At 39.4% G+C, this 26,629-nt stretch overlaps 1 non-coding gene across 1 annotated transcript; it reads left to right on the top strand.

Annotated features, from left to right (window-relative positions):
• The first annotated feature begins 3,343 nt into the window (after positions 1–3,343).
• Positions 3,344–3,451, top strand: LOC131241623 (small nucleolar RNA R71). The gene has a single exon (XR_009169184.1). It is a non-coding gene; the product is annotated as a small nucleolar RNA R71 (small nucleolar RNA).
• Positions 3,452–26,629: the final 23,178 nt, after the last annotated feature.

Here is a 26,629-nt window from a genome sequence, read left to right as displayed (position 1 = left end):
AGGGAATCGGAGGTATTAAGGCGAGAAAGGTGATCGGCCACTACGTTCTCTACTCCCTTTTTATCTTTAATTTCCAAATCAAATTCTTGGAGTAGAAGGATCCATCTTATCAAGCGGGGCTTAGAATCATTCTTAGAAAGAAGATACTTGAGTGCCGCATGATCTGTGTACATAATGATCTTGGATCCGATCAGTAGGACCTAAATTTGTCCAAGGCGAACACTACGGCTAAGAGTTCCTTTTCCGTAGTCGAGTAGTTCACTTGGGCGGGATTTAGAGTCCTACTTGCGTAGTGAATGACGTAGGGCTTCTTGTCTTTTCTCGGCCTAGGACCGCCCCAAGAGCATAATCGAAGCGTCGCACATAAGCTCAAAAGGAAGGTTCCAGTCGGGTGGTTGCATAATAGGTGCGATGGTTAATGTGCCTTTAAGCTTGGTGAAAGCTTCCTGGCATTGCTCGATCCACTCGTTACGGAACATCCTTTTGAAGAAGATTACATAATGGACGAGAGAGGAGACTAAAGTCCTTTATGAATCGCTTGTAAAATCCTGCGTGTCCTAAGAAGGATCGCACGTCTCCGATGTTCTTGGGTGGAGGTAGGTTAGAGATAAGATCGATTTTTGCCTTATCTACCTCGATTCCTTTGGACGAGATGATATGCCCAAGGACAATTCCCTTGAACCATGAAATGGCACTTCTCCCAATTAAGTACCAAGTTCTTTTCTTCACATCTTTTCAACACACATTTAAGACTTTCCAAGCACTTGTTGAAAGATGGACCGTAAACAGAGAAATCGTCCATGAAGACCTCTAGATATTGCCCTACCATATCAGAAAAGATACTAAGCATACATCGCTGAAAGGTGGCAGGGGCATTACATAGTCCGAATGGCATCCTTCGGTAAGCAAAGGTGCCGTAGGGACATGTAAATGTGGTCTTTTCCTGGTCTTCAGGGGCTATCTCTATCTGGTTGTAGCCCGAATACCCGTCAAGGAAACAGTATTAGGAATGACCAGCTAACCTTTATAGGATCCGATCAATGAATGGTAAAGGAAAGTGGTCTTTCCTCGTGACGGTATTCAACTTCCCGTAGTCAATGCACATTCTCCAACCGGTAGTGACTCTAGTTGGCACGAGTTCATTATTAGCATTGGCTACGATGGTGATTCCAGACTTCTTAGGGACCACTTGAGTTGGACTCACCCATTGACTATCTGATATATGGTATATAATACCCACATCCAATAGTTTAAGAACCTCGGCCTTAACCACTTCCTTCATGTTGGGATTTAGTCTACGTTGTGGTTGCCGAGCGGTTTTTGCATTATCCTCAAGGTATATGTGATGAGTACAAATCGAGGGATCGATTCCTTTGAGGTCCGCTATCGTCCATCCCAGGGCTCCTTTATGCTCAATGAGAGTAGATATAAGCATACTCTCTTGTTCTTTCTCCAGGTGGGCAGAAATCACCACCGGGTATGTCTCATCTTGACCTAAATAGGCATATTTCAAATCGAGGGCAAAGGTTTTAGGTCAAGCTTCGGCGGCTTCAGGTTAGACGGTAGAGGCACTACATCGGTTTGTGGTAATTCTTCAAATTGTGGCCTCCATCGGTTAACTTCAAGTACCGGTGCAATATCAAGCAAGGCGCACGTCTCCCTAATCATGTCATCATCAAAATCATGGGAGTGGGCCAGGCATGTCTCTAGATGGTCGGAGGATAAGGTCGAGAGGTGTCGTATCTTCCACGAAAGAGTCAATCATGTTAATGTCGTGGAAATCGTCATCATCCTCTCGAGTTGTTGCCGTTATTGAAAAAATGTTTGACTCGATGTCAAATTTCCAAAAGACATAGTCATGATACCATTCCACGCAATTGATAATTGCATTTGATGTGGCAAGGAATGGGCGACCAAGAATGACAGAACCGAGTGCTCATGTTATTGATGGGTTCGGTGTCCAGGATGATAAAGTCTACGGGGTAGTAAAATCTATCAACTTGGACCAACACATCCTCAATTATCCCTCTTGGTACACGAACGAGCGATCAGCAAGTTGTAGTGTGGTTAGGGTGGGTTTTAATTCACCCAAACCTAGCTGTTTGTATACCGAGTAGGGAATCAAATTGACGCTCGCTCCTAAGTCAAGAAGTGCGTGATCAATTCGATGGTTCCCGATTACACATGATATGGTTGGGCTCCCGGGATCCTTGAATTTCTGCGGCACGTCTTGCTTCAGGATGGCACTCACTTTCTCGGTCAAGAAGATTTTCTTTTGAATAATTTTCCGTCGCTTGGTCGTGCATAAGTCTTTTAGGAATTTGGCATATGAAGGTATCTGTTTAACGACATCAAGTAGAGGAACGTTGACTTTCACTTGTTTCAACACCTCTAAGATATCCTGAGAGTTAGAGAGAGGTTTTGGTGAAACCAACCGTTGGGGAAACGGAGCAACTGGCTTCTCTAGAAGTTCCGGTTCTACTTTTTGTAGGGCATCACTGGATCCATCATTGTTGTCCTCTTTTGGTTCTTGAGGATTTTCGGGCCTAACTGGAAGAGTTTTATCAATGATCTTCCCACTCCTAAGAGTGGTGATGGATTTAGCATTCCCCATTTAATTTGAAGAGCTGGGATCATTATTCTCGTATTGCGGTTTAGGATTAGGAGAGGTTGTGCGGGAAGCATCCCCTTTTCTATAACCGTCATACGAGAATCTATCTTTTGCATAAAATCTGTAATTCCACGCATTGCCTGAGCCGGCTCTTGTATGGGATTTTGAACCGGTTCCTCTTGAGGTTTCACTTGATTTGGATTTTGATTGAAGAAACCTGGAGGGGTCGCCGTTTGTCCATTCCTCCAACTAAAGTTTGGATGATTTTTCAGCCAGGATTGTATGTATTGGAGTTAGGTCCAGTAAAAGGTCTTTGATAGTTATTTACGGCATTGGCTTGTTCATTCAACACTCCTCGAAAGGCGGGTATTGTAGGACAGTTTTCAATTGTGTGAATGTTGCAATCACAGATGCCGAAAACAATTTCATTGACCTTATCCTTCTTTCCTTCCATGGCCTCAACTTTCCTTATGAGCGTAGTCACTTTACACTTGAGATCATCCTCTTCTTTCAAGAGATATAATCCACCTTTCTCCTTTAATTGAGTCGGCCTAGACGTGGTGTTCGACTTTGGGTAATAGTCCCAAGATTGTGTTTTTCAAAACTATCGAGGTAGTCCCATACCTCGTCGATATCTTTATTAATGAACTCTCCATTACACATTGTCTCGACCATTTGGCGCATGGAAGATGTCATCCATCATAGAAAAAATTTGTAATGCGCCACGTTTCAAATCCGTGTTGTGGGCATGAATCTGACCAAATCTTTGAACCTTTCCCAACATTGAAAGAATGTTTCATCTTCCTTTTGGGCAAAGTTCATGATCGCTTTTCTGAGGGTAATCGTTTTATGTGGGAAGAATTTTTTTATGAATTCCCTCTGCATGTCGTTCCATGTGCCAATGGATCTAGGACGCAGTGAATGTAACCACGTCTTAGCTTTCTCTTTTAAGGAAAAAGGAAAGAGTTTCAGCCTAATTGTATCTTCAGATACATTAGGAAAACATAATGTAGCTATAATTTCATCGAACTCTTTCAAATGCAGATATGGACTCTCTGATTCAAGTCCATGGAATTTGGGAAGGAGTTGGATAACTCCTGGCTTGATGTCCATTTGTCCTGTATTTTCAGGAAAAATCATGTATGAGGGCGTACTCACTCCCGCCGGTTGTAGAAAATCTCGTAAAGTACGAGGCGGGGGTGCCTGTTGCACCTAATTTTCATCTTGGGTATCCTCTACCCTGGGTGGAAGTAGAGGAGGTTGGTCTTCAGCCATAACCTCAGTTAACTCAGGGAATTTCGAGCGGTGTCTGATCCTGTGATGGATAGTCAACCCCTCAACCAGTCCTCCTTCAGTTAAGAGACGTCGAGTGTTGTCACGGGCCCACTTGGGCATGAAAACACTCGCAGCCCTCAATTAAAAACCTAATCCTAAGAAAGGAAAAGAAAATCTAGAAGGAAAGAGAGAGTTGGAAAGAAATTACCAAATTGAAGTCCTAAGTTAAAAACCTGCAAAATAAAATAAAAATAAGTTAGATTCTAAAAAGAAAAATAGCAGTAAATTAATTTCTAAAAGAATGAATTCTTAAAAGAAAGTGGAGATTTCTAAACTAAATTAGGAAGGATCTAACTAGAAAGTAGATTATTAAAAGAAAACTGAAAGATAGGAAGTAGGGAAAGAGCTTACCAAATTAGAGATTTCTATCTTAAAGGCCTACAAAATAAGAAGGTTAGTTTCTAAACAAAAATCCTAAAAATAAATGAGGAAACAAATTAGATTTTAAAAAGAGTTAAAAATAGAAAGTGAAAAACAAAAGAGAAAAGTTTCGAAAATTAGAGGATTTTTCTAGAAAGGGAAATAACTACCCTAGTTTCTAAAAATAAACTGCTTCCTAAAAATAGAAAAAAGAAGACTGGAATTAAAAAATTTCAAAATTTAAACCCTAATTCTAAAAGGTAGAAAGCGAGAGAGATTAGGAAGGAATTACCAATTTAGAACTTATGTCAGGATCCTACAAAACAGGAAAACAGGTTAAGTTCTAAAAATAGAATAAAATAAAATAAAAACTTCTATCCTAAAGTAAGTAAAATTCTAATCCTAACTTAATTCTAAAACTAATTAATTTCAGAAAAACGTAACCGTCAGTCCCCGGCAACGGCGCCAAAAACTTGTTCACTCCCCAAGTATAGGGTTGTGATGTAGTAATAAACTCGGTAAGACCGAGGTCGAATCCACAGGGACTGAAACTTGTACGTTTCCTGAAACTAGAGAGAAATAGAACTAGCCTAAGATGCGATCTAAACCAAATAGAATTTAAGAAATAATTGTGGAATAGTTATCTAAAACTTTAAGGAATTCAGAGGAAGGAAACTAGGGATTCAGAGGATCCACTTGTAGAGATCAGGGAGACCTTATGCCAGTATCACAAATTATGGAAATCAAACTGACTTGATCTGGTTTTCAAGAGATGAGAGGTATATGAATTAGAATGGATTCCATCATCTAACCATGCCCAGGAGACAAAGCAAACAACAGGATTAAACTAATTACCAACCAATCAACAATTTATGAAGATCAGGAAGGTACTGTCATCCTACCATGCCCAGGAGACGATGGTGAACAACAGGGCTCCCTGACTTCATAAATATAAAAGAAAAGGAACATGCTTATAGCTATCACAGACCCATTGTAATTTCAGTCACAACAGACCATTAAACACTAAAAACAATCCCTTAATTATACTCAAGTCAATCTTAATTCAGTCTAAACAAAAGGCACAAGCAGAAGAATCTCCCCATCAAGCTACAAGCTTCACCTCTTAGCCCTAGCTAAGAGGTTTAGCCTAACAACATGATTAGGCTAGATCCCTTAAACAAATAAAAAAAAAAGAAAATGAGAAATATGTGAGAATAGGAAAAGAACTTCTTCCTTTCTTCCTCAGCCGTGGATGCAGCAGCAGCCTCCAGACTCCATGCTCTATCCACGTTCCTCCCACATTCCCTACGTTCCAGCCTCTCTTCAGCAACGTGCCAGCAGCAGCAGCACACCTTGTTACTCACCTCCAAACCGAGCCTCCTGTTTCCTTTCTTTCAACCGTGCCTAACCCAAACCGAGACCTCCCTTGAATGCCCCTTCACGTTCCAGCCGACCCTCCTTTTATGCTCTCCCCGGGACTGATGTTGAGTCCTGATAGAAGTAAGCTGCGGAAGCTGGACTGGAGACTCCCCGCACTTACTCTGCTGCGAGAGACTTTACGCAGTCAGGAATACTACGCCTCCGGCTTCTTCCTTTTTTTTTTGCTTTCCTTCCAAAAGGACAACGTCCTTTGGAAGATTTTTGGCAGAACTACCTGATGAACGGCTCGGATCAGCCGTCCGATCGCTCCCACGAGTGCAGGATCCGCCGTAAAAAACGGACAGCGTCCGGCGTAAAAACAGGGCCTGCGTATCGTTACGCTGTGACGATGGTGGGGTCCACTTCACTGTTGTGTTCGAAAATCCAAGGCGTCCACTGTGTTCAGGACGAAAAACCGGTCGGACGTGGTTCGTTTTGGATCGAATCCGACGTGCCCCACAGAATTCTTCATACTACCGTCCGACCTGCGTATAGACTATTAAAATCCGATCCATGTTATTTTTCCGAAAAAATCAACCTAGGTGAGGGTCACGCCCTCCCTCTGGACTCAATGGACGGTCCAGATTAATGTTTCGGACGAAAACTGGGCCCCACTGCGCAGAACCGGCGGACGGCGTGAATACGCTGTCCGTGTTGGATTTGGAGAGGAAAACGTCGGTCAGCGTGCGCTGACCGACTTTGAGGCGTTCCGTGCGCGGCTGGTGCATTTGTGTACCGTGCACACATGATGCACATGCGGTCTTACGGAGATGTTTGTGAGAAATCCGCTCCATCCATCCGTATTGTCAGCTCATTTAAACGGTCTATAATAATTTTGAAGCATATCCGGATATCAGGCGGGCCCCACATACTGATTAAAGGGGCTGATCTATCCGTTGGGCCACTTCCACAGTGATCCAGGAGCTGAAATTTTATGTGTACGGTTCATTTATGGTCCTCAGGCCACGTATGGAGTTTTGAACTGATCAGATGGTGGGAACCCTATGATCTTGCATTATGGACACTTTTTAGGTCACTTGAGCTTCAATTTCTCGGTTTTCGCGGACCCCTGGTGTATAATTTCGTCGCTTTTGGTCTTCTAGAGTCCGTTCCTTGCCTTGGTGCTCTCGGAGCGTCAAATCCATGCTTTTACTACCCTTTTTCAGTCCATGCTCGTGAATACGCCCTGCATCACAAATATGATTAAATCAGGCCATTAAGCGGCATCATGCTTGTAAATCCAGGCAGTAACTGGGTCTGATATGCAATATTTGACCCTCAACATGTATCAGGCTAGATTTTTTGTGTTTTCATTTCATCCCATTGGGAATGACTTTATAAAAGGTTTGGATGGCATATCAACATCAAAGTGGAGCTTAGGAAGGTTTCAACTGCATGAATTTCTTTCCCAAATGTTCCCTCTCATGTGACCCACTTGAGTTTTGTATCCTCCTAATTTTCGGTAAAACAGCCTAAATTTAGTTCTCAAAACGGATGGACGGAATGGATTTCTCACACACGGCCCCACCAACCATCCTTCCCCTGAACTTAATAGGCTTTCCCATGAAATCGGCGTCCGTGTACAATATCACGGTTGGAAACGTCATTCCTATGTTTAGACGAGGATGATTTATTATATTTACAAGGATAGCTTTGCTAAGCGTACACGTATGTGCAACAAAGTACATGTGCATGTCACATATTTACCAGCTTGGTATGATAGGTCCGAGATCCAATCCATCCATCAGAAAGATCTCACTACATTAATTGATGGTCTATCCCAATTAAGAATGAGTTTGATGCACTAGTCAAGTGAGCCACAGTATGCAAAACAATATTTTTACAGATATAAAAACCTTTGCAGAAATTTTCTAATTCATCCACCCGTTTTTGGGCCCACCTGTTGAGTGGAGGAGATTTATTTTTTGGGAAAACATTAGAAAGGGGGACCAACCTGATGGATGTATTGGATCTTGGACGTATTCTGACTAATGAGGAATTATCCAATTTGTTTAATTGGAAAGCTTCACTCCACCTGAGGTCGCGTCAGTCTAACGGCGTGATTCTTTGACCATGTGTGACGCATGTTATTAATAAAAAAGAAAGAAAGCTGGACTCGTGTAGTCCAATTGCTGAATAACCACACCGTGAGTGGATTTTACCTTAAAATGTCATACGCGGCAGGTGTGACCTTTTAATAAGTAGGCTAGAGAAGGACAAGAGGGATAGCAAGAGACAAAAGATCTACGTCTAACTGAAAAAACGGCTGGGCCCTAGGGCCCTCCAATGTGGCTGTCCTTATAAAAACTATTTAAATGTATTAACATAAAATTGTGGCCACCACTGTGATGTCCGTGACACATCCACACCATTCATCCATTGTAACGGAATATTTTAGGGCTCGAGCCCAAGAATGAGGTAAATCCAAAGCTCAAGTGGTTCACACATAAAAAAATCGTGGTCTTGAAAGGTTTTTAACTATGGGCATTCAAACCACTCTTTCACGTGGTGTGCTCCACTTGAGCTTTGGATCTGCCTCAACTTTAGAATCTTGCACTAAAATCAGTCCACAAAATAGATGGACCGCATGGATAAGCCACATATATCACAATGGGCCCCACATAAAATTTGCACATTCCTCAATTTTAGTGTCTAGAAAGTAAGTCATCAATGTGAACATAAGAAACAATGCATCAATTACTTGATAATTAATCATTACTCACTCATTTGCATGTAGATTTCGAGAGAATTGAAAAACAAATACCCCATGTGGTCTCACAAAATACATCCATTGAGTGCAAGAGTAATCGAGATTGAAAAATCCCACTTTGTATCAATGGCCCCTAAAGCAAAAGTGAAGGAGGTAGGGTTTGTTCAACAAAGAAAAGTTAGATAATCAAAATGCTGAAGTATTTCAAAGGGAGAGTTTCATTATGAGTTATTCTGCACCAGGTGAGGCTCATATTGTGTGGTTCCGGTAGCCTAACTTGACCCAAGCCAACTTCACAATCCTTGATGTAGCAACCTAATCAATAAACAGAAACGCAAATTGCATTTTAATACATACACACAAACTCTCATACATGGTTTTGTTGTAATTCATATAATTGGGCATATGAACAGTGTACAGGGTTACTTACATGCAAAATATATGTATATGATTATGTTGATGTTCACAAACGTGGTTGAACATGTGAATGGCCTAGTTGTTTATCTTGACAGTGCAACTGGCAGGCCGCATCTCGGATTGCCTATATTTGGTCGAAGAATGTAATATGGTGCAATATCTTCTTCTTCTTCTTCTTCTTCTTCTTTAATTAATTTATTTATTGAGTTCCAATAAAAAAATATTTATTAAATTTTTTTTTTAAAAAAAGGGGATTTTCATATCATGGTGGGAACTATACAAGATAATAGACATACGGGCTGCCCCCGGCTAGAAAAACTCATGGTGCAATATCTCTCTCTCTCTCTCTCTCTCTCTCTCTCTCTCTCTCTCTCTCTCTTACTCTGTAAATGTCACTTTTACTGTGGTCTTTTCTCATTCTTGGGCCTATTCCTTGAAATAAAAATCTGAATTAAATGAACGGTGTAGATTTCATACATAACTCATGGTAGGCCCTATAAATATTGTTTGAATATTGTGAGGTTAAGCCAATTTCAAGGACCCCATTTAGATTTTTTTTTTTTTAAATTTTTTTAAAGGGTGCCCCATTAAAACCCTTCTTCATTTGAAACTTCCTTAGTATGACTCACCACTACTCTTCACCAATTATATTTTTTAACATTTCATTTAATTCTCCAAAACCATTTTTCTTTGAAGTTTTTCTATGGGACCGACCACACTCTCCAACCATGGACCATTCTCTTGCATTACATTATATAGCATTTTTTTTCTCCGAGAAAAAGGACATGTGTGACTTTTTCTCAATGCACAAAGAATGTATATATATTTAAAATATGACATGATCGGTTTTTTTGTATGCTTATTGTGTGATGTGTATGTTGTGAATGTATATACCTTGATATGAAAAGTTCAATGATGGATGATGTTTTGAATGTATGTACATTGATGTAAAAGATTCAATAAAGCATATGACAATGGTGACTTGTAACATATGACAATAGCAAACTATAGCACATAACATCGAATATCCATAACAAATGACAATGACAATCCCTTGTACATGATAATAGATACCTATAACACATGTAATGCCCTCGGATTTCGGGGGCCGAGTATAGACTCGACTCCCGATATCCCGAGTGCCACTTATGCCTTGCGAAAGCGAGTAATTTGGGTTTATTTAGTTGGTACATGAACATTCAAGGAATTAAATGGATCATATAATAATGCAGAATTATCATAATGTAAATCAAAACATTTGAGTAGCAAAGTGATAGGTATTCAATCAACTCACGGGACCGTGTCTCGATAAGAATACACATGGTCTAAAAATATAAAAAAATAACCCTGACCTACGACCCCATATCGCTGGCTCTAGGACAACTATAGTGGCCCACTCAGGAGCTGGAAATAGGAGAGCTCCTCCTCTGAGCCTATGGAAGCCTCGTCTAGCGTGACAGACTCTGTGGTATCTACATCTAAGATGGGGTTTGGTTGGTGTTTTAAAACACCGTCCCAAAGTGGGAGTGAGTAGTCAACTTAGTGGTTCCATTAATATTAAGTTACACAAGCAATCAAGTCACATGCACAATTAAAAAACAAAGTAAACATACAGTCCCTAAACACTCTTGTTAATGCACATGCATGCCGTTATGATATGATGTACGCCCTCGCTATCTAACACTCCCTCATAGCGACTTTATCTTACATTCGCAAATGACCAACACTCCATCATAAGGCGACTTGACTGCCGAGTTACAAACTTAATTAATGCAATGCGATAAATGTTCATTTTAGTCAAGTATTTAATTAAGTCCGTTCATTCGGTAAGATTGTGGAAGTTGAAACACCTTCATTTAATCAATATTTGGCCTTATCCAGATCACTTGGCCCAGGGTGGCTGTAGCGGCTCTGAGTCTGCGATATATGATCCAAATTTAGGTATTGCTCATTTATCTTACAAATCAATAATTCCAAAGGTAAGGTATGCTACCTAAAGGTATGAGGATCAACTCGATATGAGTTGTCACCCAAACACTAAGTATGATCACTTAGTTCTAAGGTACAGGCTTATCATATAACTAAATCACCACAAGGAAAAGAACTCGTAACCTAATTCCATTCATGCCCTGGTCGTTTGAACTATACTCTGGCATGGAACCATCGACCGGATAATTTGAAGGGGGCCGTTCGAACAAGGTTTTATCACCTTTTGTGCTCGCTGGTTACTATGGGGAGGTTCGTTACCCTAGCATACACTACAAGAAAGAGGGTTTTTAGCGACGAAACCTTTAGCGACGAAATAAATTTTCGTCGCCAAAAGTCACTTTTAGCGACGAAAAAAATTTTCGTCGCTAAAAGTTTACTTTTAGCAACGATACTTTTAGCGACGAAATTTTTCGCGGCAATAAATTGTGATTGTCACTTTTAGCGACGAAACCTTTCGTCGCTAAAGGGCATAAACAATTTTTTCAAAATTTTGAATGAATTACTTTTAGCTATGATAATTTCCGTAGCTAAAAACACTGGATGAGACTTTTAGCGACGAATATGTTCGTTGCCAAAGAATTCTTTTAGCTACGAAAAGTTTCGTAGCTAAAAATCTAGGATACTACTTTTGGCGAGGAAAAGTTTCGTCGCCAAAGACTGCATATGGATTACTTTTAGCTACGAACATTTTCGTAGCTAAAACTCCTGGATGAGACTTGTAACGACGATTATTTTAGTCGCTAAAGGCTGCAAACTTATTTTTTATAAATGGGAATGGATTAGTTTTAGTTACGAACATTTTCGTAGCTAAAAACCCTGGATGAGACTTTTAGCGACGACTATTTTCGTCACCAAAGGTAACAGGGGGAATTTTGCAGGAATGCTTTTAGCTACGAAAAGTGTCGTAGCTAAAAATCAGGGATACAACTTTTGGCGAGGAAAAGTTTCGTCGCCAAAGACTGCATATGGATTACTTTCGGCTACGAAACTTTTCGTAGCTAAAAGTCCTGGATGAAACCTATAGCGACGATTATTTTCGTCGCCAAAGACTGCATACAACACCCATTACTTTTAGCTACGAACATTTTCGTAGCTAAAACTCCTGGTTGAGACGATTAGTTTTTGTCGTAAAGGTTGCAAACATGAAGGTGAACTTATTATCAATAATTTGGAATGGATTACCTTTAGCTACGAACATTATCGTAACTAAAACTACATGATACTTTTCACGACGATTATTTTCGTCGCTAAAGGCTGCAAATTTATTTTCGAAATACTTTTAGCTACGAACATTTTCGTAGCTAAAAAACTTAGATCATACTTTTTGCGTCGAATATTTTCGTCGCTAATGGCTTTGGAAATCTAATTTAGATTACTTTTAGCTACGAAAATGTTGGTAGCTAAAAACCTGGATATGACTTTAAAATATGCGTCGCTAAAAACACTTTTACCTACGAAAAATTTCAGAGGTAAAAGTCTCTTTTTTAAAAAAAAATATTCCATCTCAAATTTCCAAATTTCCTGAACCTGTTAGATTATAATTCATCATATTCTTCCTGATATACACCTGTTATATAATATATTTCATCATATTCTTCCTGATATACACCTGTTATATAATATATTTTATCATATTCACATTCACATCCATCTAAACCCAAACGTATATACTATAAAAAATTTCTAAACAAATTTCTCAACAACTTATCGTCATGCTTGAGCAATCAATACAAGAATATACAAGTAAAATCATAAAACCTAAGATACTCAACAACTTATAACTTCTATTCAGAAAATAAAGTTCACTAACTTGGAAAACAAAACAAATTGAATCAAGCAACAAGCACAGACACAAGTAAATATGACTAACCATCCAAGTCCAACTAATCCAAGTCATCCAGCATGCACCTATACTGCCCATGAGTATGTGTATCAAAGCCAAGACAGGTCACTACAAGAAAACTGGCCTTTACTTACGGTCAAAACCGCCGGCAAAGACCAAGAAAACCGCTGGCAAATACTTTGCTTGCGGTTAGCTAACAACCGGTAAAGCCTCAGTCGGTAAAGGCTTTACCGACGGCCAGGACCTTTACTGACAGTTGTGCTGGACGCCGCTAAATCGTTAGCTTTTGCTACATGACTAGAAAAGTGGTCAAAAGCTACTGATAGCTTGCACTTCTCTGTCCATTTTCCTTCTCCTCAGGTTATCTTCTATGGGCAAAAACCTGCAGTTTGATATTGCACACAAGATGGGGTCAGATAGAATGTTATGAATTTCTGGATCCTGCAGTAAACTGAAATGAACATAACAAGGAACTAGATTCAGTAAGCCTTCTTTATGGATGAGTCCTAGAAAGAAGGATATCCAATTGGATATGGGAAAAATGAACTACTGCTAAATTACTGGTGCAATCAAATGAGTTGAGAAATGTTTACCCTATATCCACAGAGTGCTAAATTACTGGTGCAATCAATACCATCTTAAGTTAACCTGAAACAGATGATTACTAAGCCTGCACGTGTGTGGAGCTGTGCCCATCCACATGTAGCCACACATGCCAATATGGAAGATGTGTATGAGATCCCAGCTTTTCATAATTTCATTAGATGAACCAGATTGATTGGATGTTCTTGTGCAAAAATCAGGCAGTGTTACTTCTCAGGTCAGGGACAAAATACAAAAGAAATCTTTAGGCAACTTACTGCAAGGCCAACAGTCCCAAGGCCGAAAACAGCAACAATAGATCCTGGTTCTACCTTTGCTGTGTTCCAAACTGCTCCAAATCTGAAAAAAGGTGGGCCCCACATGTACAGTTTATTAGGCCAAGCAAATGCTTATCCTCCTTATATATAACAGCCACGAGCCAGCTAATTCCATCTCATATATAACACAGCAGTAGTAATATCATAATACTCATAACCAGCTGCCTACCAGACATCAATCCTCCATTATCTGGTCTGTCTACTGGCTGGTGCATTTCCTCAAGTTCATTACACGTAGAAGAATCTCTCTTCTAATTTTCCAGTTTATGAGATAAACATATGAAACTAAAGGCAACACATTTATGTCTGCAATTCAGTTAAAAAATTTGATGAACATATTGAGCCAATGTGGCAAAGATTAGAGATGAACAAAAAATTTGATGGACTAGAGATTACCTTGTCGAGCTGGTCCAATTCAGTTTTCCCATTGAATAATGGTTCCTTTGCAGTTGTTGAATTTTCTTTACTCCTAATATAAGTTCAAGTGCCCTGTGAAGAAAGAAGTAATGCAGAACTGCAGTGAGTTGCTAAGAAAGTGCAATATTTGATAGAAATGACAATTAAAAAGTAAACAAACACCGATACCATTAAATTCTATGGAATTTCATACTTACACTAAGTAGGGTCGAATTCAGAAGACATTACCACATCCGCAAGTAGAAGAAAACATGTAAGAAAGGCATTTTATGAACCTGTAGCAAGCATGGGACAAACACCAAGAGCTACTCCTTGACTAGCAACAGAAAAGCCCCCCTCAAAGCCTGCACACGTGGTGACAACACATCATCAGAGAGAGAGAGAGTACATCTAAGACACTAAACACAACAATTATCAAACTTATGATCAAAGATTTGTTTAGTTTAAAAATAGGAGGGGGGACAATCAAGATATGCACTCTGCTCCAAAAAAAAAAAACATAAAAATAAAATATTGAATTTGAAGCCACTACCCTCCAATTGGTAGAAGCTCAATGTGTATAGTTGCTTGTTAGGTAATCAGGGAGATTTGAGCATGAGTCGTTGACCTGAGTGCCTTCTAATAAAGTTCATCCTTCAACTAATAATAATAGGACAGCTGTCAGATCAGCCATGCTTTTATAGAACAGAATGTTAGACAACAAAATGTGTATATAATGAGTGTAGCTAAACAAGGATGTTGAGATAGATGAATGGCAAGGCGATGAAGGATGGAATTAGAAGTGAATGCTATGACCAAAGAATGCAATTATTGCAAATTAGAGTCGTAGACTCACTGTAATTTTCGATTACATGGATGACCCAACAGATCGAATTATTGCAATTATGTTCAACTGAACACCCATATATCAAATGCTTTCCACACACACAAGAAATGAATGTAAATATTCAGCTCAATCAAGAGACGAGATTTTTTTAATAACATCATATTCTTGCAATCAACTATGTGCATCCAAACAAATCATCCATGACGAGAATAAAAGCAGCTTGCTTTACAAGTACAAACCAAAATGGTTTAATAAAGTTCCTTTGCCTCTGCTGGACAGGACGGGAGAGCCTCATTCTTAAACAATAATACTCTGTTGGAATAACCTCCTCCTTGAACAAAATAAATTGTTGGCATACCAATTAAACCACATTCTGTTGGTAAGTTTTTTCTTTCTAAAACTGCAATGTAAGCAAATCTGAACATTCTCATGCCATCAAAATGATCCATAAGCCTGTATTTAAATTGAGAGCTTTTTTTTTGTCCATAAGCCTGTATTTAAATCCGAACAAAATAAATTATTCTTCTAATGGGCTGAGCCAAACACAGTTCAATTGAATTGTGCATTCAAATGATCTCCATGTTGAAACCACCTTACACTCAGTTGGAGTCAAAAGAAACATAACTACATTTTGTGGGCTCTGTCCTCATTATAATAGTAGGACACGTTTTCATCATTTAAAATTGAGTGAAAAGCTGCACTTGTGGCCATACTAATTTATGATTTTGGAATTTCTACTCTTAGTAGATTTCCAAAAATCACAAAATGGGGATGTTTTGTGTTGTATTAGGAAAAAACAAAAGAGTTCTTTCAAATCCACATGAATATCATTTAACTGTTTTTGAATTTTCTACTAATAGTGTAAGAGTAGAAATCCAAAATCACATATTAATGTTCTCAGAGGCTGAGCCAAACACAAGCTAAACTGATTAATGGTTCCTTTTTTCTTTTCTTTTTTGAAATGTGAGAACACAAGCACTCTTACACCCCCATGCACACTTTCAAGAGTACCCCATGGAAAAGTTTCGAAATGAAACACCCAGATCAGAAATTATCCATATCCGATTTTTCTGGCCATCAACATGAGAATCCAAACAAGGGTTTCTCATGAAACAACTGCTGGAGAAAGATAAAACCTAGAACACAATAAGAAGTTTACTAGTTACCTTTCTTTTCTTTTCTTCTCTTTTCTTTCTTTCTTTTTCTTTTTTTTTTTTTCTTTTTTTGTATCAAAGTCACCATTTCTAAATGTGGTAAATGTGTATGAAATCCGAAACAATCATCCAGTGGCGTTGCTTAAATGGACCATATGTACCCATAAAAAACAACAAAAGACCCATAAAAACAACAGAAAATGAAAAATACCCAGATTATAATTAATCCAGTAACATTATCTCAGCACATTCCAAATACAAAACCCATAAAATGAAGCGGAACAAATTCATAGCAGTTATACATTAAGTTTCAATAGATAAAGAGATGTTTGCTCTCTACTTCGAGGTTCTAGCCCCACAGGCACCTCCACATGTGGCTATGCATGCTAACTGGGCACGTGCATATGACAACCAGGCCATGTATCATGTGGAAAATGGTGTAGATTATCCAGCCAAAAGCCAGTCCAGAAAACCACTCAGGCCAGCCACAAATGAACAAAAACATTGGACAGTCGTTTTCAAGGCCACCAAATCTGCCTATTCCTGTGCAGCTGACCTGACAGTTGAATAGCTTGAGTTTCTGGCTAGATGATCTACACTGGTTCACACGTGATACATAGATAACATTTGCCAGGTTGGCATGTGGAGCCCCATATAGAGGTGCATGTGGACCAGTGGAGGATACATGAGGGGTTAGCAAACCTCGAGTCTCAGGTATGCTGATGGAAATTGATTTCATCATGCATTGAGGACATAATGTTCTTGCATGATTACTTGCTGATAACAGGAGATTCAACTTGGCATATAAAGATAATAGATACAAACATTGTCCGAGTCCTTGAAAAGCCCTCATGATGACAGTTATAAACAACAATAGGTTATAATTAGGTTAGGGAATTGAGAATAGGTTAAGGTTTAGATTTAGGTTTTGGAATTAGGTTTAGGTTTTAGGTTTTAAGTTAAGGTTTAGGTTTAGGTTTAGGTTAAGGTTGAGGTTTAGGTTATAACTTAAGGTTTTAGGTCATAGGTTTTGGTTTAGGTTAAGGGTATGGTCCCTGCAAAGCAAATACAGATATAAACAAGGCCATCCGACGCAAATGCCAGGCCCCTTCCAATGCTGTCCATAAAAAATGGACAGCTTCATCATGGTCATAATAGCGGTTCCCTCTTTCCAGGGAACCCCGCTCTTCCGAATAGCTCCGACGCACATCCGGGTCTGCTCCATTAATTTTGAGCAAATACATAAACATGGCCTGTCCAAATGGCCAGGCCACTCCAATGGTTTAGGCTTTCTTTACCTTCCATTGAATGCTTTCAAGGTGCAGATGGCCATTGAAACACACATACATCTTAGGAATCGCTTCTCAAAACTGCAGACTGGTTTTGTTTTGAAACTCGCTCATCTCACCTAAAAACCTGTCACATAATGAATCACTGTAACCACAATGATAACTATTGTCTATGCACTATAATGAACAAATTATTATTATTATTATAGATATCTATAATTACAACATGGATGTTGGAGTCACTTATGAATGGGTAGAATGGCATATAAAGATTATAATCGACCTTAGAAATATAAATGCCATTATAGATAACTGTAATTACAACATGGATGTTGTGTGTGTCTATTTCATATGCACCTCAACATATATGTTTGTGTGCATGTGCAGGTGTGTGTGTCCATATATATATATATATATTGTATTAGAGAAGAGAAGGGATTATTTAAATCATTAACAAAAGAAATATATGAATATTAAAAGATGTTGACTTCTTCATAAAATGCTCTGGCCATAGAAGTTTTGGATCAAGCTTATTTTAATGTTTCCCCTTTGCCCATGCCCGTATGATCTTATGAATAGGTTGCATGACAACTAACCATTCAAAGGCGCGTTACATGACTCATTTTCTAGAAATGATGATACAAAGTCATGGGACCTTTCTTACAGTTCCCTACAAATTTAAATCAGCTAAAATAACCTGCAGTTAGATGCCCTACATTGTTACTCCAATCATCATCATGTCCTTGTCCCAACTATTTGGAGTCACCTTTACAAATCATGTATTGCCAATCATTCCTATCTAAGGCCCTCTCCTTGAAAAGTGAATCCACCCACAAAGATATATTTTAATGAAGAGAAGATAATATGGAATACGAATATAAGTACTTAGAAACATGGGCTACACCCCCAAGTTAGTTTCTGCACCATTTAAAAATGGGAGTGGCTCTTCTTCAACTGCATGCATGGCATAGTTGTATGGCAATCCGAACTATCCAAATTGCTGACCCAAGTACCAAAGGAGCATAACCAACAGATTGCACTGAGAAGATACTATTAACTAACAGATTGTATGGTGTGCGCTTTTCCAACCCACAGATGGGATGGTTAGGATTGCCTAACAAGTATGACACATGTCAACATGCAATTGTGTAAGATTTGCTTGTGGTATTGTTGATTCTCTGTGGAATCTATATAGTTAACACAAGGCTCAACAACCTTGAATGTCATATATGTGGAACCTTGGGTATATAACAATGTGGCAGGATGACTAGACCATTTTGTTGGCCATAGGGCTTGTGGGCCGCCACTAATGGGTGGATCCCACAGCTCTCTGTGTGTGTGTGGCATCAATTGAGTTTGAATGGGAAAGAAGAGAGGTTGGGTGAAGAGAGCAAGAGAAAGGGCTATCCTAGACCATCCATTCACTTAGATATTATGATCTAAGCCATTGATCATATATGGTGGGTGATCCTCCTTGTGAATCAGAGGGGTGGTTTTAATAAATTTCCACTCTACTAGTTGATTAGATGGGCAAATAGAAGTAGACTACGCATCTTGAATTTTTCTACAGAGGTCCACAGATCTTGACCATGTAGATCCATGGGATTCTGTTCGCATTGTTGAGTAGGCCTATTAATGACATGCACATTTGAACAGCAGTGAAAATTTGAGAAAAATGTAAAGGGTGCGTTGACAGCCACATGGCTGTCTTACATACTAAAGAGCCCCTAATTAAGTTAATATAACGAGTAGGAAAGGTAAAGCTTCAGAAAGATTTACCTTTTGCATTAGTGGAATATCCTTTGAGATGTCACCAGAAAGGCTAGCATAACCAGCAGCTCCCAGATCGTTAATATCGTGTTTCTTTCTCAGCATGTTGCATATCTGCATAGACAACATCAGCATCCTCCACAGATCTTTAACTGCATCTTAGCAACAGTACCCACAGATTTTGTAGTTTCAGTCCTAAAGAATTCAGTTTAGCCAAGAGGAAGTGACAAAAAATAATGATGAAACCTTAGCATTCACAGCGAGAAGTAGCTGGCAAATATCACCACGAGGGATATTTGCATTAACTCAATAGATATGTAGGCGAAAATGAAAATAGGCTAAAGATCAAACAGCTAGGACCTTCCAATTTGAAGATCTTAGGCAAGGCCCATTTGATCAACACACTAGATCACCAAACCCTGGATACTACATTTTCAAACTGAAGACCTGAAGATGCTATGGATACCCTCAGTTTAGGATCATGTCATTTGTCTTGAATGAAGTTCTATCTGGAACTATTACACCCCTTTGGCAAGGATATCAAGAAAACCAAACAAAAGGCGAACATGATGGACAATAACATTAGATTGCAATCTAATTTGAAACCAAACAATAAGTCATTTTGGGAATGAGGGTAAAAGCTTACAATCTAGTATTAATGGCACTTTGGCAAAATTTGTATTGATAGGGACTGCATGGCTGTAAACTTTCAAGCTAACGGATGAAGGTAATTTGAGAATGATTGGTAGAAATTCAGTCTAATGAGAGGGTTAGTTTGGGAATGAACACTAGAAAACCATATGTATGGGAACGAACACATTTCATTTCCATGCCCAAATACCCACATTTCCCCACATTTACATAATCTTGTTATTAAAAAAATCAAATATATGTATTTTTCCTGAAAAACCATCAAAATCCCACACTCCAATATGAGGTAATTTGGCACCTTGAATTTTTTAAGCTTTTAAGATTTGGAATCCAAATCTAAGGCCAAAATCTTGTGTTTGGCACCACTGAAATCTGGTAGATTTGAAATCCTCAAAGCAGGGTGGCAAAATCGAAGCATTTTCAAAACACTTTCCAACAGTCATATTTCAAATGACTCCATTGCTTTTTTTATAAGCAAGGGCTGAAAACCCAAACTGCCTATCACAATTTCCGATTCCACAGTTTGAAAATCCAATTTGCCAAACAACTTACATAATGAGACATAATGAAAATCTCTAGGATTCCAAATCCTAGATTCGTACACTTGAGAAAAAATAAATAAATAAAATCCAATCGAAGCTGCCAAACAACCCACTGCGTAAATACCCATTTTGGGTTCATACACAGACATCTACATCCACATAATCTATCCCCTCTACCTCCTTTATCTTTTTTATTTCTTCAGTTTTCCTGCTCCACATACTATTCTACTCTCAATCTCAAACCCATGTGCAAAAACTGAAGAAGAAGAAGAAGAAGAAGAAGAACTCACCTTGTCGGGCGAGATCGGGTGGGCGTTCGGGCAGCGTACGGGACCTCGGGCAGACCGGCAGTCGGGCGGGCGCGCGGCGAGCAGGGGCAGCAGGCTGGGTGGCGACCATGGGGTAGGTATAGAGAAAGAGAAGAAAAGGGAGAAAGGGAAAGGGAGCTAGGCAGCCGTGCGTATGGGGTGGGGGTGGGGTAGGGTTTGAAAAAAGGGAATAGGTTTTATACGGTGGAGCGCATGGGAACTCCCCATGAGGTCAAGTTGTGTGGGCCCCACCATGATGCGTGTTAATCATCTACCCCATCAATCAAATGCACCATTCTATGGTGGGCCTAGGGATTAAAAATCAAGTCAATCTTTGACTTGTGTGGGCCACACCACATACAAACGTTAAGAGGGGTTACCCTCCATTAAAACATTCATAATTATTTTTTGGGCCCACCGAGATGTGGTTCACAAATGGAAACAATGGTGGGGCCCAAGAATGAGAGGTATATAAATCTCAGGTGGACCACACCACATGAAAACAATGGTGATTGAATATCCATCATTAAAATCCTCCTAAGGCCCATTGTACTGTTTATTTGGCATCTAATCTGTTTTAGTAGGTCATACAGGCCAAGTCAATCTTCATCCATGTCTTTTTTTAACTTATTAACAGATTAGATCTCAAATAAACATCATAGTGGCCCTGGGAAAGTCTCAACAGTGGGTGTCACTGTCTCCATTGTTTTCGATGGTGGGGCCACTTGAGATTTGGATCTGACTTGTTCTTTTGATCATCCCATAAAATGATCTCTCCAAATGAATGGATGGTGTTGATATAATACATACATCATGGTGGGACACACAGATCTGACTCCTTTTTTGGATCAACTGTTAAAATAATTCGTTAAAATGAATGGACGGAGTGGATAAATAACATACATCACGGTGGGCCCCACAAGACTTAAAAACTAGGAGACGGATTGGCCACTCCCCTAACACCATCCCGTGGTTGGTGGTCGGTGCTTCGTGGGGCCCACCATGATGTTTGTGTTTCATCCATTCCGTTCATCCATTTTTACAGATCATTTTAGTAATTTACAAAAAAAAAAAGTAAAATTATACGGATATAAATCATAGGTGGACCACACCACAAGAAAAATATTGAGATTTTGAATGGCAAGCTTATGTTCCATCAGCAATCCAGCTCATGAAACTGTTGACTGTTTTAAGATCAAGCTTAGAAATGACAAGCTCATGAAAGGGTCTGGACAATGCCTATGATGAGAACATCTAAATTTGAAATTTTATTCATGTGCAGCAATTCATTAATGAATGTATTTCAAAGAACATTGGGTGCTTCTGCTTGCAAGCAAATCACCTTGTCTATCAAATTGGAGAAAGTATGTAAAGCTGTACTAACCATTCATCTCAACCATTTGTGTTGGTCCTGATTATTTTGCCTGATTCATGTATGTTGCATGGCCTGAAAGCTTCAGATTTGGTGTTGGTGTTCCATCCATTAGTAGGGAATGTTCTTTTGGGACATTACAATGATATGCCAATGCCTTAAAGACCACTGTGACAATGTACGTAAGGGCCTACCTATGTGAAACCAAAACTGCTGATGTCATGCCTGCAAGACTGCTGGAATACTTCAGTCTTGGGAGTTGGCGCACTTCTTTCTCCCATAGATTTCAAAATTTTAATGTTTCTTTCTTTAACAGGTTCCCTTGAGCTTCAGCTTCAAGAATGATTGCCTCGGAGAATCGGATGCTGGAAACTAATTCAAATGGTACAACAATCAATTCACTGGTGGTCTTTGATTTTTTTCTTTTTTCTTTTATCTAATTTAACTTGTTTTCTGTGTAACTCATGAACTAAGATGCTTTATTAACCTTCTCTCACACACATTCATTCACCTACAAATTGAAACAAACGACTCTAGATGTGAAGGCAAGAAAAAGCGGTGCCTTAGTCACCTGCAACAAGCAGAAAATTATTTTTCACTTTCCCAGTTACAGCAAGGGTATGTCACAAGTACAACATTTACACTTACAATTGAAGCTAAGAATCCAGGTGTGGTACCAATGACGAGATTCTATATTTTTTAATTTTATTCTATTTTTCCTATTTGAACTGAGCTTGAAGATTTTCCTTCATCTATCTTTCTAAAATAAATGAGGTATAACTCAATCTCAAGTGGACCACATTAGAAGAAACAGTGTAGAATGAACATTGACTATTAAAAACGTTTTGGGGACTATAAAAGTTTTGGATCATTAATACTTAGACTAAAGGCACAGGCCTGGCGCAAGTCCGACATAGGCCAAGAACAGTAGACCCAAACTCAGGCACAGTAAAAATTGGTTTAGTCCAAGACTGATCCAGCCCGAAAATTGTTGAAAATCTCTATTTTCTCACTTGAATGTTCATAATCCATCCATTGATCAAGTGGGCCACACATTTGACTGGCAGTGGAATATCCATTTACCTGACGTATCTGACCCAAAATGAGTAGGATTTGGATATTCTGCTTACACAATTATCCGAGGTCATTTCCATAATTTATCAATATAATAATATTACTAACTTGATTGTTAAATACTAATATATGTTTGGTGGACATCTATTGGACACCCCACTGCTAAAAACTTCTTGGGCCACTGTTTACTTTGGTGTGGGCCACTTCAACGTTCAATCTGCTTCATTTTTTGGTTCATGCTTCAAAATTCCATGGTAAAGTAGATGGCCGACACGGATATGTCATATACATCATGGTGGGCCCACGAATAATTATAAATGTTTTAATGGAGGGTAACCCCTCTCAACTTTTGTATGTGGTGTGGCCCACACAAGGGATAGATTGATTTAATTTTTAATCCCTGGGCCTACCATGGTATGGTGCATCCGGTGGATGGGATAGATGTTTGACACGCATCATGGTGGGGCCCACAGAGCCATGAGCCATACCACACCCACCAAATTGGGGCGCGCGCTTAAAATTGCACAAAAATCTCTCAAAGATTCTCACGGCTGGGCACTCACCACCCAAAACCTCTTCCATCTCTCGTCGCGCCTAATCCCCTCCCTCTCCCCTCCTCTCTCTCTCTCTCTCTCTCTCTCTCTCTCCTCTCTCTCTCTCACTTGGCCACTCACCGAGATAACCCATCCTCTCTCTCACGCGGCTGCCTTCGGCTCTCTCCAACGACAGAAGCTCGCTCTCTCTCTCACTGTCCGCCTCTCTCTCTCACGCTTTGCGGTTATTATCATTATTTTTTTAATTGGTTATGGTGGGGATTTAGTAGATTTATAGCATAGCTTTTTACGCATTTTTTGTTGGGTTGTGTACATGCTTAGCTTTTGAATTTCTCACGGTTTCACCCCCAAAATCTGATACAACAGCCCAAATTTTCTGATTTTTGAGCAAATATCCTCCTTGGATTTCATTTCTCCACTCCTCCAGATTTCATTTCCGAGCAGAAAAGATAGGTTCCACCGTAGTTGGGCATAACCCACAGTACTATCTGTTCTGGGTGTTATTGGGGCCATCTGCAATCCAATGGTCCACGTGTCTATGTGACCCGAGGTGGCCCACCTATAGTATTAATTTCTAGAGTTAAGTGTATCATCGTGGAAAGACTGATATCCCTAATTGCAAACCGGAACACAACAGCAATCTGATCAGTGGATATATTCCAAGAATCATCCCTATTGAAAATCAGATGATATAGAAAAAAGGAAGTGATGTACAATGAAGCTTAAAACTTGTATATATTCACTTGTTGTGGCCTACTTAAATCATCTGAAATGACTTGAACTCAGGTGTGTCCCTTCATCCTGGTGGGATACATCTAATGTATGGCTTTGATGACATAAGAACAACACAGTGGACCTCACATTTCATCTAGAAATTTCAACGGTGGGTGTTAGGATCAAGGCCTAACCTTGGGGATGCATCTAATGGACGGTTTGATGGCATGTCCACATCACAGTGGGCTCCACACAGCTCTAATGTATGAGCAAACTGTTGACTGTTTTTTGTTTTTTGGGTGGTTGTGGTTGATTTTTTATTTTTTTTTGTTGGGTTGCGTTGGACTTTTTGGGGATTGGTTTCTTTGTTTTGTTTGCAACAAGATAAGGATTTTGGTTTTGAATGTGGGGGCTTGCATGGCCTTCTTTTTTGCTATGGTTTTGTAGTAATTTGGGGAGGGGGTTTGTGAATTCTGTTGTTTGATTTTGGTGGGTGTGGTGGATTTTTGTATGGGATTTAAGTTTTTTTTAGCACTTATGTTGGATTTTTAAGTTTTTTTGGTTGGGTTGTTTTGGATTTTCAGTTGGGTGTTTGGTAGCTAATGCCATTATAGAATTGGGTTTTGGTTTTCTTAGTGAGCTTAGTTGAAACTGGATTTTCACTTAGTTGGGATTGTGGTTGCTTTGAATTGGAATTGGGATTGGACTTTCATGCCTCCTAGAACATTTGCTTATGATGCTTAAATCAATCTAATTGATCATTTTATGAATGATGCTTGACTTAGTTCACTTGAACATGTGTGAATGATGCTCAACTTGGTTCACTTGAAAATGTGCGAATGATGCTTGACTTGCTTTACTTGAACACGTGTGAATAATGCTCGACTTGCTTCACTTGAGCATGGGTGTATGGTGCCTATGTTGTAATTTTTAGATTTGTAAGTTAGATAATTAGTTACTCGTTTGAGGATTTCTATGGGGCCATACATAGATATGGTGTGTTTTTGGTGGCATAGAAATCGCTCAAATTGTCCCATTTTGGACAGTTCAATGTTAGATGGATAGTATGCTTTCATATAATCTACTTAAATGTTCATGCCTGTTCCGCGGTTCATCTCCTTACTTCTCTCTGGATATGTTTCTTCCGTTCTGTATCCAATGCCAAATATCTTTACGTTGTTTTAGATATTTGGCATCGGAATGTAACGTAAGATCAACTTATCTGGAGAGGCATGGGGAGATGCTGCCGGATTTTCGGCGTGGACGTTTAAGTGGGAATATGAAAGTATTACAATCTATCCAAACTTGGATGAGTAACTAATTTAGGATTTAATTGTATCATCTCGAAATTGATGGAGTATACCTGGATGTGCGTCGGAGATATCCGGATGTTGAGCGGGGGTCCCTGAAAGATGTGAACCGCTGTTATGACCATGATGAAGCTGTCCATTTCCTATGGACAGCATTGGAGGGGCCTGGCAAATTGGAGACGGCCGTGTTTATATCTGTATTTGCTTGAAATAAATGGAGTAGACCCGGATGTGCGTCGGAGCTATTCGGAAGAGCGGGGTTTCCTGGAAAGAGGGAACCGCTATTATGACCATGATGAAGCTGTCCATTTTTTATGGACAGCATTGGAAGGGGCCTGGCATTTTCGTCGGATGGCCTTGTTTATATCTGTATTTGCTTTGCAGGGACCATACCCTTAACCTAAACCAAAACCTATGACCTAAAACCTTAAGTTATAACCTAAACCTCAACCTTAACCTAAACCTAAACCTAAACCTTAACTTAAAACCTAAAACCTAAACCTAAATCCAAAACCTAAATCTAAACCTTGACCTATGCTCAATTCCCTAAAGTTATAACCTATAACCTAACCTAAACCTATCCTCAAATCTCAAAACCTATAACTATAACCTAAACCTATTCTCAAATCCCTAAACCTAAACCTAAACCTTAAAAGCTTCTCAAATGCCTAAACCTAAACCTACACCTAATCCTAATCACAACTCCCTAGCCTAAACCTAAACCTAAACTTGAAAACCCAAACCTAAACCCGGTCCCGAACCCGAACCCGATTTCCTAAACCTAAACCTTGACCTATGCTCAATTCACTAAAGCTATAACCTATAACCTAACCTAAACTTATCCTCAAATCCCAAAACCTATAAGTATAACCTAAACCTTAACCAAAAACCTATAACCTAACCTAGCCTAAACCAATAACCTTCACCTAAACCTAAACCTAAACCTACAACCTAAAACTATTCTCAAATCCCTAAACTTAAACCTAAACTTATAACCCAAACCTATTCTCAAATCCCTAAACCTAAACCTAGACCTTAAAAGCT

The sequence above is a fragment of the Magnolia sinica genome, chromosome 3, assembly GCF_029962835.1.
Source record: "Magnolia sinica isolate HGM2019 chromosome 3, MsV1, whole genome shotgun sequence".
NCBI classification, from domain to species: domain Eukaryota; kingdom Viridiplantae; phylum Streptophyta; class Magnoliopsida; order Magnoliales; family Magnoliaceae; genus Magnolia; species Magnolia sinica.
This window is presented reverse-complemented; position numbering and strand designations above follow the sequence as displayed.